This window comes from Papio anubis, chromosome 2 (assembly GCF_008728515.1).
Source record: "Papio anubis isolate 15944 chromosome 2, Panubis1.0, whole genome shotgun sequence".
Taxonomy (NCBI): Eukaryota; Metazoa; Chordata; class Mammalia; order Primates; family Cercopithecidae; genus Papio; species Papio anubis.
This window is the reverse complement of record NC_044977.1, coordinates 159,435,370-159,455,809: the sequence shown is the minus strand read 5'-3', so window position 1 is coordinate 159,455,809 and position 20,440 is coordinate 159,435,370.

Sequence of the window (20,440 nt, the reverse complement as noted above, 5' to 3'; positions counted from 1 at the left end):
AATCTAAAAGAATAATCACAGATGCAAACATTATTCATGAGATAATACTTATAATAAAGAAAAATCAAAATCAATAAAAAATGGTTAAATTAAGACACACCCAAATAATGGAATATATGTAGCTATTGAAATTATATTCTAAACATATTTAATGATGTGGAAGAGTTTTCAAGATATAATGTTAGCAGGAAAAGCCTGACAGAAATGCTATATATATATATTTATAAAGTCTCTGTATACAAGATTATATCTGTAAAGTTAGATTACAAACCATGTGAAATTCTGTTTTAGACTTTTCCGTATTTTCTGAATATAGAGAATGACTCAGACACTGGCCAAGCCAAGGGATATACTCCCTGCTCTGTGACTGTCTTATCTTCTCAGCAGAGAACTCTTTCCACATGAACTGTCCTCTAAAGTGCTTATGCTGCCTCCACAAGAGCTCAGATTGCACCGTGCAACTAGTTGCTAAGAAATGAAGGTAAATGTAATTATGCTGGTAATTTCTCAGCCACTAACACAGCTTGAAAATGGAGCCTTCCTGTTCACACCCTTGGCCTCATATCTGGCCACAGTATATAATGCTTATTTTTGGAAAAAGAAAGGCTGAAGAATTTCATCGATGCAAAACAGATTTGTTGTTAATCTGGGTTCTAGGCATATGGCAGGTATTTAAAAAATGCGTGATAAACAAAAGAATGAATGACTGAACCAAGCAATCAATCAGTTTATCAGAATGATGGGATTCCTGCCATTCACCTAAATTATTTGGGGCATCAAGATAAACCTCTTATTTGCCAGTCTTCTCTTCTGTATCCTGTTGAGGTCTCCAGTGACAGAGGGGAATTCTCTAGCTATCAAGAACCCCAGGATTCTTACTTCATTTAAATTCTGTCCTCTCACTTCTATCTCAGTGCTTTCCAGAAAGGGACTCGATGTACAGGCTGCTCTATTCAGTAGCTACTTGCCCCACCACTACTTGCAGATGTTAAAAATATACCTTAAGATGATATCTGAGTTCTCCCTTCCTCTTGTAAGGAACTCTGAACGCCCCAGATGCTGCCAAGGGAACTTCAGGCAGCATGATGAAAAACAGGGGTGTTAAGAAAATTCTGAAGGCAAAATTTTAACACTAGGGAGTCTAGCTACAAAGTTCTTGCTCTGAAAACCATGGGTGAGGTCAAGTTCATGGTTACAGAACCAAGATACCAGAGTATGAAGGTCCAGAACTAAAGAAAATTAAGAACAAGCAAATGGTAAGTGGTAAGGGGGGGGGAGAAATTCCACAGTGATGGCTACAACCACTGGCAATTGTTTTGTTTTTAAAATATTTTGTTGAACTGGCCTGGCATTAAGGGAAAGGGGCAGAGTAGACAATTAACATGTAGGGGCTTGGAGAGGGTTGATTAGGTATTAATAACTCTCTGCTTTGGGCCTTGTGGTGGTTAATATTGAGTGTCAACTTGATTGGATCAAAGGACGCCAAGTATTGTTCCTGGGTGTGTCTGTGCGAGTGTTGCCCAAGGAGATTAACATTTGAGTCAGTGGAGTGGGAGAGGCAGACCCACCCTCAATCTGGGTGGGCACAATCTAATCAGCTGCCAACGTGGCTAGAATAAAGCAGGCAGAAAAAGTTGGAAAGAGCAGACTTGTTGAGTCTTCCGAACTTCATCTTTCTCCTGTGCTGGATGCTTCCTGCCCTCGAACATCAGACGCCAAGTTTTTCAGCTTTTGGACTCTGGGACTTACACCAGTGGTTTGCCAGGGGCCCTCAGGCCTTTGACCACAGACTGAAGGCTGCAGTGTCAGCTTCCCTACTTTTGAGATGTGGGGACTCGGACTGACCCACCACTGGCTTCCTTCCTCCTTAACTTGCAGATGGCCTATTGTGGGACTTTACCTTGTGACTGTGTGAGTCAATTCTCCTTAATAAACTCCCTTTCATATATACATCTATCCTATTAGTTCTGTCCCTCTAGAGAACCCTAACTAATACAGGCCTGTATACAGTGTGTAGCTCCATAGAATTAGGAACCCCACCATCACTCATTCTCACTGGCCCGGCAAAGCCTGGAATTAGGAGCAAGCTGTGGGAAAGCACGCAGATAGAAGCCCCAGGACAAATCTTAAGTTTATCCTTTATATCCATGTAGTCTATAAGCACAGTGCCTTGCTCTCAGTCAACAATCAGGAGAGGCTTGCTCAGGATTGTGTATTTGTTTGTTTGTAATATTATAATGTGAACTATAACCCCAGAGTACAACAATCCAACAACTAAATGTTTCTTTTTTCTTTTCCCTTTTTTTATTAATTTATTTATTTATTTATTTATTTATTGACATAGAGTCTCACTCTGTTGCCTGAGCTGGAGTGCAGTGGTGCAATTTTGTGGTGAAGAGTTGCCCACTGCAACCTCCGCCTCCCAGGTTCAAGCCATTCTCCTGCCTCAGCCTCCCAAGTAGCTGGGATTACAGGCATAGGTCACTATGCCCTGTTAATTTTTGTATTTTTAGTAGAGATGGGGTTTCACTATGTTGGCCAGGCTGGTCTCGAACTCCTGAGCTCAAGTGATCTGCCTGCCTCAGCCTCCCAAAGTGCTGGGATTACAGATGTGAGCCACCGCACCCAGCCTTTTTATTTTTATTTTTATTTTTTTTAGAAACCGGATCTTCCTTTGTCATCCAGGCTATAGTGCAGTGGCATCATCATAGTTCATTGTAGCCTGTCTCAGCCTCCCATTATCTCATCTTTGAATCAGCACATGCCTGGTGGGGACACAGTTAACTCAGAAATGCAGAATTAACAGGACCTCAGTCAGCCATGGAAACGCAATACTCTCTTTCCCCAAGCGTCTCATGAGCCATATGGCCTCTCTCCTCTCTCTCTCTCAATCTCTCTCTCTCCCACTAGCTCTACATCTCCCTTCTCTCTCCCTCTCCCTCCTTTCCTCCCAAGTTTCTCTCTAGGATTTATTCTCTTCCTCTTGTTTGACTAACCAATCTTCCTGCATCAAGAGTGTCCACATCCTTGTAACTCTGAAGTGCCATCACATCTTCTTCAGGTCCTCTCCAGTTCTGCTCCTTTTGCTAAGTTGGCTCTCTCTCACGCTCTCGCGCGTGCTCTCTCTCTCTCTCTCTCTCCCTCTCTCCCTCTCTCTGTCTGTCTCTGTCTCTCTCTCTCTCTTCTGACTCCCACAGCAAGGATCTGTTGTGTCCAGCTCATCTTTGGGGCTTAGGGGCCTAGGCCATGACATAACTCTCTGGCAAGTCTATGGATTAACTGAAAATGGAGCAAACTAATACCTACCTTGTAGGATGATTGTAAGGATTAAACAAGGTGAAAATATGTAAATGTAACCTAGCATATATTGGGCATATAGATACTGGAAAAGTTGCTTTCTCTTCCTTTTTTCTCTTTTTATAGTCAGCCAAACTAAATTTTAAGTCTTCGGATCTTCCTCAGGAAATAATTTCTAATCCCTAGCTATTTAGTGACATTTATAATTGCTGATCTCATCCACATTCCTTTCTAGGTGAAATTGCCCATCTAAAAGCCCATGAAATCCCCCTCCCCATTTTCATAGATGTTCAGACCATGACAAGTACCTGTTCCTTTTACAGATGAGGAAATTTAGGCACAGTGAGGTTAAGTGAATTTTCCCACACAATCAGTAAGTGGCAGAGTTCAGATCCAACTAAACCAAAATCTTTGCTATTTTAATTGTACCATGAATAACTAACTGTCTTGAACAATGATCAAATACTAATATTAGAGAGAAAGAGAAAGTTTATTTATCTTGGCACAAAAGAAACAAACCAAAATCTCTCGTTAATAGATGTTTAAAATTTATACCCAGGGATTGCTTCTAACAGGATGCTGCAGATCAAGGGAAATCCTCCAGGATGAAGGTTATTGCCTGAGGCCCATGAAGAAAAAGCTTAAAATCGTGTGATAACAGAAATAGGCCCAAACTGATGGTTTGAGTTGTTAAGTCATATCTAGTTCACCTTCTGGTATTCCAGCATTTAACAAGCATACTTTTTGGGGCAGAGTGGTTTAGAGAAGGGATGAAACAACTTATAAGAAAATTGTTTGACTTAAAAAGTTCAACTTATAAGAAAATTGTTTGACTTAAAAGGTTCAAATATACAACTAATATTTTGAAGGTAAATAAAGCTTAATTGAAAAACCAGATTAATCATTGACTCTCACTTGTTCCATTAAATTGATATGTCATAGGTAAGTATAAACTCAGTTTCTTCCTTTTTCAAGGCTGTTTCCTAACCAGGGAGAACAATAACACATTCGTTTTGGATTATCTGTAACCTAGTCTAATTTGTTTAATTATTATTATTTGAGATTGTCTTAATCTAGTTATCTGATCACTGTGGCAGGAGAAAGCCAGTCAGTGTAGCACAACAGATCTTTAGATATGTCCAGAAAAAAAGAATGCTCAATGTGCCAGTGTGGCCCTTGAATTGCACCCATTTGCCCAAGTTCCTGGAGTTTAAGCAAAGACGATGCAAATAATGTCCACTGGCCCTTTGCCACTGCTGCCTGAGGGACCAGACTGTGATGAAACAGACTGAATTTACAGGACAAAGGCTTCATGAAGACAAGAAATGACTCATCACTGAGAAGAAAAGGAGATGGATGTAGCATATGCCTAATATATCTAGTGACTCTCTGGAGAAGGGTTCATTGCCAGCAAATAGGACATTACCCTCACCAAGTGATTTAAGAGAAAATCCTAGACATTCCATTATTTTCACCAGTTAAAGTTTATCCACTATTTGACTGAATGAATAAGCAGCTATGCATTGTTATCATATTGAAGCAGTGATGTAAATGACAAGAAAGCTGTAAATAGATATAAGAAAAGAATGAAATTTGTGGTTGGGTAAGGGAATGACCATTGATTGAGATCCAGGTATTACATACCACATGAAATGCTTTACAACATAAAGTTTTTCAGCCTCAGCACTATTGACATTTGGGGCCAGATAATTTTTTCGTGGGGGGAGCTGTGCTGTACACTGTATGATGCATTGCAAGATCCTTGGCCTCAATTCAATAGCTGTCAGTAGCACTGTTCCCCAATTGAAATAACCAAAAATATCTCAAGACATTGCTAAATGTTGCTTGTGTGGGGAAATCTCCATTGGTTGAAACTGTGACTTTACAATAATAGTAATAGCTAATATTACTATTAATAATAGTTAATAATAATAAATAATAAAAATAATATTAGTTACTATTAATAGTAATAGTTAATATTACTATTAAACCATTAACCTTTATTAAAGGTTTACTAGATAGCAAGTGTTGATTTAAACCTTCCTTTTATGTTTACCTTTTTTGTGGTCAACTCTATTACTCATAAAAAAGAAATAATACCACACATCTGCAGTCATCTGATCTTTGACAAACCTGACAAAAACAAGAAATGGGGAAAGGATTCCCTATTTAATAAATGGTGCTGGGAAAATTGGCTAGCCATAAGTAGAAAGCTGAAACTGGATCCTTTCCTTACTCCTTATATGAAAATTAATTCAAGATGGATTAGAGACTTAAATGTTAGACCTAAAACCATAAAAACCCTAGAAGAAAACCTAGGTAATACCATTCAGGACATAGGCATAGGCATAGGCGAGGATTTCATGTCTAAAACACCAAAAGCAACGGCAACAAAAGCCAAAATTGACAAATGGGATATAATTAAATTAAAGAGCTTCTGTACAGCAAAAGAAACTACCATCAGAATGAACAGGCAACCTGCAGAATGGGAGAAAATTTTTACAATCTACTCATCTGACTCTAAAGGGCTAATATCCAGAACCTACACAAAACTCAATCAAATTTACAAGAAAAAAACAAACAACCCCATCAAAAAGTGGGCGAAGGATATAACAGAGAGTTCTCAGAAGAAGACATTCATACAGCCAACAGACCCATGAAATAATGCTCATCATCACTGGCCACCACAGAAATGCAAATCAAAACCACAATGAGATACCATCTCACACCAGTTAGAATGGCAATCATTAAAAAGTCAAGAAACAACATGTGCTGGAGAGGATGTGGAGAAATAGGAACACTTTTACACTGTTGGTGGGACTGTAAACTAGTTCAACCATTGTGGAAGACAGTGTGGCGATTCCTCAAGGATCTAGAACTAGAAATACCATTTGACCCAGCCATCCCATTACTGGGTATATACCCAAAGGATTATAAATCATGCTGCTATAAAGACACATGCACACGTATGTTTATTGTGGCACTATTCACAATATCAAAGACTTGGAATCAACCCAAATGTCCACTGGTGATAGACTGGATTAAGAAAATGTGGCACATATACACCATGGAATACTATGCAGCCATAAAAAAGGATGAGTTCCTGTTCTTTGTAGGGACATCCATGTAGGACATGGATGCAGCTGGAAATCATCATTCTCAGCAAACTATCGTATGTTCTCACTCATAGGTGGGAATTGAACAATGAGATCACTTGGACACAGGAAGGGGAACATCACACACCGGGGCCTATTGTGGGGAGGGGGATGGGGAGGGATAGCATTAGGAGATATACCTAATGTAAATGACGAGTTAATGGGTGCAGCACACCAACATGGCACATGTATACATATGTAACAAACCTGCACGTTGTGCACATGTACCCTAGAACTTAAAGTATGATAATAATAATAATAAAATAGTGCAGAAAACAAAATGTATAACTTAACGATTTATCAAGTAGGGAACATCTATGTAACCACCAACCAGGTTAGGGGGATAAAAGGTCATTGCTATCTTTAGAAGATGCTATCCTTTGGGAGGCCGAGACGGGCGGATCACGAGGTCAGGAGATTGAGACCATCCTGGCTAACACGGTGAAAACCCGTCTCTACTTAAAAATACAAAAAAAACTAGCCGGGTGTCGTGGCGGGCGCCTGTAGTCCCAGCTACTCCGGAGGCTGAGACAGGGGAATGGCGTAAACCCGGGAGGCGGAGCTTGCAGTGAGCTGAGATTCGGCCACTGCACTCCAGCCTGGGCGACAGAGCCAGACTCCATCTCAAAAAAAAGAGAAGATGCTATCTTTAGAAGTTTCCATTGTACCCCCCACCAAATCTCTAAAAACTATCTGCCCCATAAGGTAACCACTGTACTAAACTTCGTTGTCTTTATAGTTTTCCTACTTAAACATGTATCTCTAAAGTTATAGTTTACCTGTCATGCAACCATTCTCAGGCATTTACAGGTGGATGTGTTCCACCAAAACAAAAAGTAAACCAAAAAGAAAATGACTTGCAGTTTAAGAAACAGAGAAAACAACACCAGAATCCTCAAGGTGTTGAGGAGGGTAATTTCAGAATAGCAACTGGCACCTAACACAAAAGGAGCCGGCACCCACTAGCCCACAATGGAGCAAATAAGACTGACTGAAGATAGATTTCTTCAAGGAAATGTCATCAGTGTAAGTGCCTGATGCATCTGAATGTACCAAGAGGTGATTTGGACAGGGGGTGGAAATTTTTGGCTTAACTTAGAGAAAGCTGCATATCAAATTAAGCAAACAAACAAAGGATAATTTCACTATGAGAAAAAAAAACAGTACAAAAAAGTTATCCTAGTATACTATGTGACTCAATCATAAATTATTTACATTGTCATAGTGTAAACACTGAGTATTGCTCTAACTGATATTACTATACTCATGTACAGGATAAGGGAAAGTGTCGTGATGGGATGCAGAAGTATATGAAAATTGAGGGAATTAAATCCTCCCAAGTTAGGAAGCCAATAGATAATGCCTAACAGAAGCATGTTTTTTTAGAGATACGATGGTAAATATCTAAAATATTCACTTAGAAAGATGAAAATGCTTGCCTCTTAAGAGGGAGAAGTGGGAGTAAAATGAAGCCTACTGTTTTTCATATCTAACTTTGTAACACTAGTTGACTCTTAAGTCATTTGCATGCAAATTTTTAATGAAAAGGAATACTTTGAAAAGACTTTACAAGAGGTAATTATGATACAGGTAAATCCATAAGAAGTGCTTGAAGCAAAATAAATAGAAAAGGGGTAACGTATTCATAAATCCAGGTTTAACATACTTTTCCTGAATGATCATTTGCAAATAGGTAGTAAAGTTGTTTGGGGTGCTCCAGAAATAAAACAAAATGGCAGTAAACTCACCTCATCTCATTCAAGCAAAAATGTTAAGGGATGTGTCTGTGAGATACAAAGCACTACAGTGCCATTGGCCCTTTGTATCCACAGAGCCAACCAACCAGAGATCAGAAATTCTCAATAAATTTAAAAAAATAATAAAAATAATACACAATTTTAAAAATACAGTATAATAATCATTTACATAGCATTTACCTTGTATTAGGTATTGTAAGTAATCAAGATACTGAAAGCATACGGGAGGATGTGCATAGGCCATATGCAAATACAGCATCATTTTATACAAGGGACTTGAACATCTGTAGATTTTGGTATCCTGGAGGTCCTGGAACTAATCTCCTAAGGATACTGAGGGATGACTGTACAGGGAAATTTAAATGCTCTAGAAGACAGCTCTTCTTCCCAGTAAAATAAGTATTCACTCACTTCTATATTTTAACATAATTCTTGCTTTCTAGATCACACCAGTTATAAGAATTATCAAGAATAGCCTACTGTTTCAATTATTTCAGCCTGGAGAATACCTGGTACCTCAAACTTCCAAATCCTTTGTCTTCCCAAGGAGGTGTCTGAGGTGCTCAGTGACCACTGAAAATTTCCTAGGGAGGACACAGGATGCTGTGGAGTGAGCACAGACAGGTGTTTCAGGTCTATTTTGGTTCAAATGCCAGTTCTATTCTTAATAGGTGTCTGATCTTGGTAAAATTATTTAATCTCTCTTAATCGCAGTTTTGATATCTAAAAATATAAGGATAATAATGCCTACATTGCTTGATGTTTCTCAAAATCAAATACATAATTTTTATAAAGGTCTTGGCACATAGATGGTTCTCTAGCAAATTTAGCTAATGTTATAATTATTGTCATATAATGACATATATAATGACACGTATAATGACAATAATTATATATAATGTTATATAATTATATAAAATATAATTATAATTATTATTACTACTGCTGTTGCCAGTGGTATTACATCCAACCCACTGCACAGTGCCTTTATAAAGCATCTGCTGCTTCATTTTTCTCCTCTTCCATGGATTCCAATCTTGCTGAGGCCACTGGGTTTTGGCTGTTTTTTTTGGTTTTGGTTTTTGTTTTTGTTTTTTTTTTTTTTTTGAGACAGGTCTTACTCTGTCACCCATGCCAGGGTGCAGTGGCACAGTCAAGACTCATTGAAGCTTTGACTGCCTGGGCTAAAGCAATCCTCCCACCTCAGCCTCCTAAGTAGTTAGAAACATGAGCACACACCACCATGCTCAGCTAATTTTTTTATTTTGTATTTTTTGTAAAAGCAAGGGTCTTATGTTGCCCCTCTCACTTTGAGACACTGAGGCAGGAGGATTGCTTGAGACCAGGCTGGTCTCAAACTCCTTGATGGAAGATGATTTCAGGGAGAATTAAGGTGCTTTCTGCATAGGCCAAGAATTTTGGAGCCCCAAATGTAAGGAGTGGGATTTTCTACAAGTTGGGCAGAGAATCACAATCCTTATATTTAAAAAAAAAAAAAACAAACAAACAAACAAACAAACAGAATCAGCTGTGTGACAGGGAGAGCCATGAGGAAAGGCAGAGGGGCAATATTGGGAACTAGAAGATATTCTGCCAGAGGAATTTCAAAGGGGCTAATTCTTTTTGTTTTTTCCTTGGTCATTGCAAAAAGTCAAGGTTAGCCTACAGCTTAACATTTTCCCTTCAACTCTTCAGTAAAGTGTAACACCTTACACACAACCATGAATGGTGTATGTTAAGGATAGTGTTATTGGGGGTGGGCATTAAAGGGTTTCTTACTTGTTCCACATCCACTCTTCTGATGGACCCATAGTCAGGGATCCTTGTCCCATCAAACAGACTGTGCCATGAAATTCTACAAGTGATCAACAGCAAAGCAAGACAGGAGCCACACCAATTTGTCATGATGCAGTGTTGAATGGGCAGCGAGTAGTGTGGTGGAATCTACACTTGAAAACAGTGCACATTCAACAGTGCACATAACCACAAGCAGCTCTGTGGGTTGCTGGTAAATGGGATGCTGCTGTTATGGCACCATCTCTATTATAAATGTGTTCTTAGCTAACTTTTAAAAAACTATCTCCCTTAGAAATATAACTAGTTCCTATTTGAACCTCTAAAATGCATTTCATTCTAGCTAGAGCTATGTATCTACTTTCAGCCAGTCTGAAATATTGTGAGCAAGTTTAGACCTCTTAATCAATGAAACAATTTGAATATACTAAGGGAACAGTTAAGGGAGAGGCCAAGAGAATGAAAATAAGAGTCACAGTGATGTGGTAAGAAAGATTAAAAACAATCAGCCTCAAACTCTTTGAAATAACCCTCAGAAATTTTAGAAAAGATATAGCTATTTAAAATGGAATACCTAGCCATTCCATTTCCTATGAAGTTTTCAGTTTTCTTTTTGTAATTACAGCAATCTATAAATTATATTATATATTTCTCTGTCTTAGGTCCCATGAATAAAGACAATCCCCAATTCATATTACATTTTCCAAGCATCTATGAGATGTTGAGCGTCCTTGAAAAAAATATTGAATGATAATCTTTTAGCTTATTCAAATGATGAGCTGCCTAGGCTTGGACATATCCTGAAAACACTATATTGTAAAAAAAAAAAAAAAAAAAAGTTTTACATCTAGTTCTGAGAAATAACCTAAATCAAATTTGTAGCCAACAGGCTCATGAGAACAGTCTCCTTGAGTGATGAAATTTGAGAACCTGTGTGTGGGAGTAAGGCAAACTCAGTTTCACTACTGCATTTTGGATTTCTATTCTCCTGCAGAAAACTCTCAGTGGCACTACGATTGTCCATTTTGAACCATCCATCGTCACCTGCCAGAAACAGCCTTGGAGACTATGGATGGGCTTGATGCCCAGCTTATTCATTCATGATAGTGACTTAGTACCAGGATGTCTCTCTCACAGAGTTTTAATAAAAAAAAAAATGGTGTCCCTCCACTTACAGATAATGAAAATAGTTAAGCAAATTGAGCAGTGTTTGGTGTGTTGTAGACATGCAAGAGCAAACAGAGTGGAAGGAAAGAAGGAAGGAAGGAAGGAAGGAAGGAAGGAAGGAAGGAAGGAAGGAAGGAGAAGGAGAGGAAGGAGAGGAAGGAAAGGAAGGAAGGAAAGAAAGGAAGGAAAGAAGGAAGGGAAGGAAGGAAAGGAAGGAAAGGAAGGAAGGGAGGAAGGGAGGGAGGGAGGAAAGAAAATAAGAGGGAGGGAGGGAGGGAGGAAGAGAGGGAGGGAGGGGTTGATCACTATACTTTTCTAGTCCATTTGTTTCATTTTCCCATTCTTTCAAAAGACTTTCTTACACCTTCTTTCCTCAAATCTCCAAAATCCCTCCCACATTCTTACTCTCATGTTTTTTATGGAGAAATTTTAAATAATACCAAAGAAGTTTGGTGGACTCTACTGTCTCTTCCGCCCACCTACTATCTTCAAGGCCACATATTCCATTTTCACACCTGCTAACACGTGAATTAACCATACTGCTATCTAAAGACAGTCTTTTGGTACTTGATCATCTCCTCTGGCCCACTGAAAGATATCTTACTAGCAACTGTTTCTTCTCTCACCCTCTACTAAATCATCCCCATCAGCTTACAAACATGTTATTTCTCCCACAAAAAAAAAAAAAAAAAAAAAAAAAAAAAAACTCCAGAAGTTTTCACTTTTCCTCTACTTGTCATTCCATTTCTTTCATTTCTTTGCAGCAAACCCCTTTGAAGGTATTATATGTACACACAATCTACAGTTTTTTCTCCCATTCTCACAGAAATCCAACCCAACTTAGCTTTCTCCACCACTAGTCCACCAATACTGCTCTTAAAAAGATCTACTGTGTATAGCTAAATCCAGTTTTTCAGTTTTCGGTCTTCACCTTCCTTGATCCATCAGCAGACCTTAACACAGTTCCTCACTCCCTCCTTAATTGCACTTTCTTCACTTGGGTTCCAGGACACCACATTCTGCTGGCTTTTCTCCTACTTCTGTGAGAGTGTCTTCTTAGTCTACCTTCTTCTGGTTTCTCCTTTGTTTGACCTCATAATGTTGAGGTGCCCAGAGTTGAGTCCTTGGTCATGTCTTCTTTATTTATAGACATTATTCAGACAAAATTTTTAGTCTTATAGATTTAAATATCATATATACAATGGCTACTTCCAAATGTACATCTTCAACCCAAAGTTTTCTCCTAAATTTAAGACTTCAACATCCAGCCACCTATTTATCCCCACTTGAGTATCCAACAGGCATCTCAAATTCAGCATGTCCAAAGTTAAACTGACTTTCCTTCTTAAACCTGCTCCATCCAAGACTTAACCATCTCAATTGATCTCTTCATCTTTTCTATCATTCAAGCCAAACACTCAGGTGTTCTCCGTGATTTTTCTCTTTCTCTCATATCACAATTAAATCTATAAGCAAACAATGTTGGCTTTACCTGAAAAACATACCCAGAATATTTTTCCATTTCTTTGTCTGAGCTCTGAACAAAAAAACAACTGGGCTCCCTGCTTCCTCCCTTGCCCTCTTACAGTGTATGCTCAAATGGAACACAGGATTTTTCTTTGTAAATATAAATCAAATCTTATTATCCCTAACTCGAAATCCTCCAGTGATTTTCTACCTTAATCAGAATAAAAGCCCAAATTCCTTCACAATTATTTACAAAGTAATTACAAACTTGCTACTTCTTTTATCTCATTTCCTACTTTCCACTCTTCATTTACTCCACTCCATTCTCTCTAACCTGTTTGCCATTCCTCAAGCACACTAGACATACTCCTACCTCAGGACCTTTGCACCAGCTGTTCTCTCTACCTAGACTATTCTTCCTCCAGAAACCCACACAGCAGACTCTCATTGCCTTCAAGCCTTTGCTCAAATATCGCCTTTTCAATAAATCCTTCCCTGACCACCATATTTAAAACTGCATTCTCCCCTTCCTTCACCCACAGGGATCCCACTGTGAATTCTTTTCCATAGTACTTATTACATTCTATCACATTGTATAACTTATCCGTCATGTATGTTGTTTAGTGTCTGTCTCCTCAATAGGATCCATGAAGACAGGAATCTTTCACTATTTGATTCACTGATATGTCCCAATTGCCTAGAAGAATACTGGAACATAGTAGATATTTAATAAATATATGCAGAAGGAAGGGAAAGAAGGACAGGAGGAAGAGAGGGGAGGGAGGAAAGTGGAGGGTGGAGAATTTTGGCTATTTTCAGACCATTCAGTTGCCCTCCTTTGGCCTCAGTGTTCATCTTGAAATGAGAGCGTTGAAGCAGATAAACCCGAAGATCCCTTCCGCTTCTACATGCAATGATTCTATAAACTCCAAAGGGGTTCACAGAAGATTTAAAGAGCATTTGGACCTCATTATGATGCAAAAACTCAGGACAAGTAGGAGGCCTGGTAGACTACTGCCAGCCTCTTTCCCTTTTATTCCCAGCCTGCCATGAGGCTTTCCTGGATGAGTCACTTCAGCCCTCCTCCAGATGACACTGATACTGGAAAAGCTGGAGCGTCTTTCCCACGCCACCCCCTGCAGTACAGGCTACACAACCAAAGGCTTCTCCATGAGATCCCACGACATATGTCTCTGCCAAATTTAACTAGAACCTATCACTTGATATCCTCTAGTTAGATTATGAAAGCTACCCTTCTGCCTTTGATCCTATTCTACTGTCCCCCTTTGGTTTGTGATATCATGACAAAGCCCTCGCTCTGCTCCATGGAACTGTCAAGACTAGCAGACCAAAAGCTGCTCTGATGGCCTGCATCAGCAAAGGGCCCTACAAATCTCTCTGTTCTTGGGTACAGAGTCCCTGGTATAGAAGTTTGTGCACCTGCTTTTCCCTGACAAGATAAATGCTATTTCCTGAGAGAAGGATAAATGCTGAACTGTAGGAAACATGAGATCTTAGCCCTGTGGGACACTTGCAGATGCAGAAAGACAAGATTAGCATCTGCTGACTGATTCCATTGCTGCTGCAGAGGCAAATAGAGAATTGGCAGGGAGGGCCCAAACCATAGAGAAGTCAGGAAAATATCGTATCATGGTGTGATGTGCAGATGTGACAGGGAGGTTTTTTAGCTGTCACCCAGGGAACAAAATCTTTCTGTAACAGTATGGCCAAAGCCTAGGTCTTGCTTCCTTTCTCAAACTTGAACCTCCACTGCTCCATTACAGACCAAGCTACAGAAGTCATTTGGTTTAGTGAGTCAATACAAAGAATCAAAAACTAGGGGATATATATTCTTTAACCAAGAAAAAGGAAGCATTTTTTCCTGAGAATAAGTGAGTTATTTGCAAAAGACCCACCAAACAGACCCAGAAAATGACCTCGAAACATTCTTAAAGGCTTGTCAAGGGTTAAAATTGATATGGACAATGAAGATGCAGCTAGTGCTTTTTATAACGTCCTACCACTGACTCTTGTAAGAGAAGAACAAATCTTTTTTCATGAAATGTCTTCCACCTGCTTTTCTACCTAGAAAACTCCCACTCATCCTTCAAGACCGAAATAAAATTTCCTCTATGAACATTTTTCCAATCCTTTTCCACCTTAAATATATACACATGCATCAATATCAATGGATCATTATCTCCTCTATAATGCCTCAATAGTTTGTTCATAATTTGGTTCGTCAGTCCACAAACATCTTGAAGAAATATACTAAAAATGTTTAGTTGTGATACTTTCTTATCTCATTAACTGGATATATATTACAAATTTTAATTTTATGTCTTGATTATCTACAGTTATAGTAATAAGAGTGATAAAAACATATTTCCAGAGCCAGTAATAGCTAATACACATACACACAGCCATTTCTCTTGTGTCCTCAAAATTGGAAAATTTCACTTTCTTTTATATGAGGACTTTTATTCTCTTTCACAAGAAATGACTGAAAAAAAAAAAAAAAAAGCCAGACAGTATAATGTAAGGTGGCACAGCTTTACAAATTTTTCCCCTTACTTTACCTGATGAAAATTGCTTTTCTGCTTAAAATGTTCAACTTTACCTTAAACAGAAGCTGCCCACACTTAGGAATATAGATATCAGAGCTAGAGGTGACAGCCACATCAATGTTGAATTCTTACTCAAAGTCGGTTTTCAAGCTTGAAATCTCATCTTACGTCACTCCATTTTGAAGATGGGAGAGAAAAAGATGCTGGAACGTTCAGTCTAGTTGGTTGGGGAATAATGAGACAGCTAGTCTCTGCAGCAAACTGAAATGTATCCCTTTCAAGCCAACAGATTTTTGGTGGAGATCTGTCAATAGACCTTCATTAGACTCTGTGGATTCAGCCTATGCTTAAGTAGGTTTTCTCTAGTCTGGTCTTCACAGAAGGTAGAATAGTTGCTTCTAATGAAAGACACTTCTAAGGAGAGGGAGATTTGTATCATGAATGAGAACCAGAGGACAGTCATGGAAATGGACAAAACCCAACTGAGGAGTGTTCCTCTAACTCAGGGATTGACAAACTTTTCTGTAAAGAGCCATATACTAAATATTTTTTGGTTTTGTAAGACATATACTCACCGTCAAAACTACTTAATCTGCCATTATAGCACCAAAAGCAGCCAAAACAATATAAAAATAAATGGACCTGGCTGTGTTCCAATAAAACTTTTTTTATACAAACAGGTAACCAGCCAAAATGTGCTGCCCCCTTCTCTAAGACAATCTTTCCCAAAGTGTTATATACATAACACCATGAGTACATGGGTGTACTGATTGATTTTAGGTGGCTCACAAAGAGATATTTTAAATTTTAAGTTTATGATTTAATATTTGCTGGAAATAAACATAACTGTTTTATCAAACATGATTTCATGAATATTATTACTTAGTATAAGGACAAACTTATTTTGAAGTAAAAGAAGACACAATTTAAAGAAACTAAGTAAATAACAAGAGCATATTGATATTACAAAAATCATTTAGGTAGTAAATGAATGGCCAAAGCCTGGAAATAACAGCTCTAAGATGTACTTCCATCCAACCCACCGGCATATATAACCTCACTTCATCTACCACTGTTGTTACTATTATACTGGGCCAGTGGAGAGGTCACTAAAGGGTCACTTAAGGTCTCTGGGATTGATTTTCTGTCTGAAAAGGGTCAGTTCTCACAAATCGTTTCACAAGCATGAGATACAGTTTTCTGTCTTAGCCTTTCAACTATTATGTGACCACACCCATAATTTTATTCAGAATAAATTTTTGATCCTTTTAGAGTTAAAGAAAAATAGGCCTCCTTTCTTGTAATTTTAAAAAATAATTCACTTTATTAAATCACAGAACATTCACTCAATGGAAAATTAGAAATAATTATGTTAATAGCTATTGAGGGGTCTGATGCGAATAGCTCGTTTATATTTTTGGCCCCAAATATGCCACTTATAAAAGTCATGTTTCAGAACATGTTATGTCTCAAACCATGGAGAGTAATAAAAGGTCAAAATATGTAAAAATGTTTTTTTCTCTCATTTCTTTTTCTGGGTATTCGAGCCTTTTGACAATTTATTCTCAAACTCTCTGTGGGTTTCTGGTTAGAAGCTTAATTCTTAGGTGATATAAGTGCCTTCATTCTAGAAAAAATGGAAGTTCAGCACAGGTATCAATTCCACTGTGTATTCTCAATGGCCTTTATTACATAGATTTCTATAGTCAGTGCGGGACAAGGAAAACAAGACACAGCAGGATTCAAATTCCTACTTCATTGTTTGTCTTTTGTAGTCTTCTCATAAATATTTTAGATAAACTGTGTAAAGTACCTACCTGGTTTCTTTTTCTCTTTTTTTTTTTTATTATTTTTTGAGATGGAGTCTTGTTCTGTTGTCCACGCTGGAGTGCAGTGGCACGATATTAGCTCACTGCAACCTCCGCCTCCCCAGTTCAAGCAATTCTCCTGCCTCAGCCTCCCGAATAGCTGGGATTACAGGTGCCCGCCATCATGACCAGCTAGTTTTTATTTTTATTTATTGATTTATTGATTTATTTTGAGGCGGAGTCTCACTCTGTCACCAAGGTGGGAGTGCAGTGGTGCAATCTCAGCTCACTGCAACCTCCGCCTCCCAGGTTCAAGCAATTCTCCTGCCTCAGCCTCCTGAGTAGCTGGGACTATAGGCATGTGCCACCACGCCCAGCTAATTTTTGTATTTTTAATAGAGATGGGGTTTCACCATATTGGCCAGGCTGGTCTCGAACTCCTGACCTCATTGTCTGCCTGCCTTGGCCTCCCAAAGTGCTGGGATTACAGGAGTGAGCCATTGCACCTGGCCTAGTTTTGATATTTTTAATAGAGACGGGGTTTCACCATGTTGGCCAGACTGATCTCGAACTCCTGACTCCAAGTGACCTGTCTACCTGGTTTTTGACTAGGGTTTGCTACATTTACAGAAAAAAAAAAAAAAAAAAAAAAATCAGGCAACCTGTATTTTATCTGGCAACCCTATCCTGACACAGTATACACTTGATATATATTTCAGAAGTGGGTATCTTTATTGGAAACACATGACATTTCTGTCTTTTCATAGAAAGAGGGAAAGGAGAGGTGATGGTAGTTTCAGGACAAAAAAGAACATGTTTTGCAATGAGCACTGTTTTAGTTCACTTTGTGCTGCTATAACAGAATACAACAGAACAGGTAATTTTAAATGAACAGAAATGTATTTGACCATGGTTCTATAGACTGGGAAGTCTAAGACTGAGGGACCACATCTGCTGAGGGCCTTTTTGCTGCATCATCCCATGGTGGAAGGCGGAAGGGCAAGAGAGCATAGGTGAGTGGACCAAATTTATGTTTTTACAGGGAACCCACTCCTTTCACAACTAACCCACTCCTGTCATAACAGCATTAATCTATTGAGGAAGGCAGACCCCTCATGACCTAATCACCTCTTAAAGGTCCCACCTCTCAACATTGCTGCATTGGGAATTAAGTTTCCAACACATGAACGTCTGGGGACGTGTTCAAACATAGCAAGAATTCAATTAACTTATATTTTTCCTCAGAAACAAAAACTCTATTTTAGATTTAGAAAGAAAGAAAAGAAAGTCCAGTTCTGTGTTAAACAAAATGAATACTGAAAAAGAACAAATAAAGTGAGAACAAAAATTATGCTTATTAGAAAAGAGGTCAATGGGCAGGTAACATATCTACCTTTCCTGATAGGAATTTTCTTGAAACTTTACATTGGCTCCACACTTGAATCCAGTTCTTCATAGCCCTCTGTGGCTTATTTAAAATACAACAGATCTATTTTAGTAGAAAAAAGAGATTAAAGTTGGGAGGCGTATGAAAGATTTCACCCATATTTCCATAACGGAGAACAGTTCCCTTGCTTTCCAGCTGACACATGTTTGCCCCTTGTAGAAACTGTGACCACAGATTTCATGATTACTTCTATGAGACAGCATGTGCCACTGAGGTTCGTAAATCTACAGATTTCTTTTTCCCAATATGACTGAGTAAAAAGAAGTTAATGTTCTCTATCTCAAAGGAAAGGGATTGAGAATCAATTGTGCTCTGCAGTCGGCTTTCTAGGATGTGTTCTATGTTTTCTAGGATGTTTCTTCTCATAGACCTTCTGAAGATGAATGACTAACAGTGTCTACACTCAGTGTGTCAATAAAAAATGAAAAGTGAGGGTTAAAGGCTACTCTAGAACCTACTTGAACTGTAAACCTGGAAAAAAAAATGAGTTTTTGTCTTCTTTTTTTTTTTTTTTTTTTTTTTTAAAGACAGGGTCTTACTCCATCTCCCAGGCTAGAGTGCAGTGGTGTGATCTCAGCTCACTACAACCTCTGCCTCCTGGGTTCAAGTGATTCTCCTGCCTCAGCCTCCTGAGTAGCTGGAATTACAGGCGCCTGCCACCATGCCTGGGTAATTTTTGTATTTTTAGTAGAGACAGTGTTGTTGGTCAGGCTGGTCTCGAACTCCTGACCTCAAGTGATCCACCTGCCTTAGCTTCCTAATGTGCGGGGATTACAGGTGTGAGCCACAGCGCCTGGCCTTTTTTATTCAGATATGACATGTGACCATTTCTAGGTACAGCATTTAAAAAGAAAGAAAAATAAAACATCACTGCTTCCTGCAGTATAGCTAATAAATGTTCTGAAAAGCCCTCATAAAAGCCATAAAAAAGCACTCAAAATATAACTAGATCCTCAATGAATTACACAATCAATCTTTTCAAAGTATTGCTGAGCTTACAAGAAAGTAAGACATGTCACCACATAGGTCACATAAGGTGGAGGTAGAGGTGAAGGGTGGGAAAGAGACAATGAGCTGCAGCCAGAATGATGAACAATAAGGAAGAGCAAAAGTTGGCATTTTTATTCTAGGACAAATGTCAAAACCAGTATTAGAAAGGGAAGGCTAAACCTAGAACAAGATGAGAACCTAAACCTAAGTCCTCTGCATTAGGCTTAGATTCTTAAACAAAGTGAAAGTGGTGCCAGATCAGTAGAACCACTAGCTCCTGGAAGAAACACACAAATCTTTTGTGTGACAGCAATTCCAGTTTAGACTCTCAGTGTCTCACAGAATAAGATCAATTAAATATGATCTCACAATATGAAATCACCAATATACAGGGAAACAAACCACCATGAATAAAAGTAGCAGAAATTAATACAACCAGTATAGAGAAAAATTTGAAGTTTCCTCAAAAAAATCCCAAAAATAGAGCTACCATGTCAACAAGCAATCCCACTGCTGGGTATATACCTGAAAGAAAGGAAATAAGTATATCAAAGAGATATCTGCATTCCCATGCTTGTTGCAGCACTATTCACAACAGCCAAGATTTGGAAGCAACCTAAATGTCCATCAACAGATGAATGGATAGAGAAAATGTGATACTTATATGCCATGGAGTATTCTTCAGCCATAAAAAAGGAATGAGATCCTATCATCTGCAGCAACATGGATAAAACTAGAGATCATTATGTTAAGTGAAATAAGCCAGGCAAAGAAAGACTACATCACATGTTCTCACTTATTTGTGGGATCTAAAAATCAAAACAACTGGACACAGAAAGTAGAATGATGATTACCAGAGGCTGGGAAGCGTAGTGACGGGTTGGACGGGGAGGTGGGCATGGTTAATGTGTACAAAAAAAAATAGAAAGAATGAATAAGACCTACTATTTGATAGCACAACAGAGTGACTAAAGTCAACAATAACTTAATT